Source organism: Cynoglossus semilaevis, chromosome 13, assembly GCF_000523025.1.
Source record: "Cynoglossus semilaevis isolate Cse_v1.0 chromosome 13, Cse_v1.0, whole genome shotgun sequence".
NCBI classification, from domain to species: domain Eukaryota; kingdom Metazoa; phylum Chordata; class Actinopteri; order Pleuronectiformes; family Cynoglossidae; genus Cynoglossus; species Cynoglossus semilaevis.
The window spans coordinates 20,791,997-20,792,541 of NC_024319.1; the positions used below are offsets into that span (position 1 = coordinate 20,791,997).

The 545-nt window shown below is 41.5% G+C and overlaps 1 non-coding gene across 1 annotated transcript; it reads right to left on the reverse strand.

The window, feature by feature from the left end:
- Positions 1 to 219: 219 nt before the first annotated feature.
- trnal-cag (transfer RNA leucine (anticodon CAG)) lies at positions 220 to 302 on the reverse strand. Its single transcript has one exon. It is a non-coding gene; the product is annotated as a tRNA-Leu (tRNA).
- Positions 303 to 545: the final 243 nt, after the last annotated feature.

The window sequence follows — 545 nt, forward strand, 5'->3', positions numbered from 1 at the left end:
AAATAATGAATAGCTGACTCTACAAATCTAAAATGTAGCAAGGGGCTACGTGTAGCTTCGATGTTGTGCTGTTTGTAACAGTGAATGTAACATTGTTTTAACAGTGAAATTACCAGAAGTATTTCTAGCTATAATGTTTGGAGTTCTTTAGCTCATATTAACTAAAGTAACGGGTGGTGTACCGTCAAAAATATACAGATTCTTCGAGAAAATGTGAACTGTCAGAAGTGGGATTCGAACCCACGCCTCCAGGGGAGACTGCGACCTGAACGCAGCGCCTTAGACCGCTCGGCCATCCTGACTGCACGGCATCTAATCCTGGCTAATTACTTCCGGTAAATCAAGGTTTATTCGTAACACTATGGAGTGATTTCCGGTATGTTTGTGTTCCACACAGGCAACGGGAGGCGCCATTAGCACATTGTTTCTCTGTACTGTATACTGTAGAGACATAATTGAAGTAGTGGGCCAATGAATTGATAACATAAAGTACATTTTGGTTTAATTCGCAGCTTATTTTTCATCTCAGCCAGTGACGTGTGACT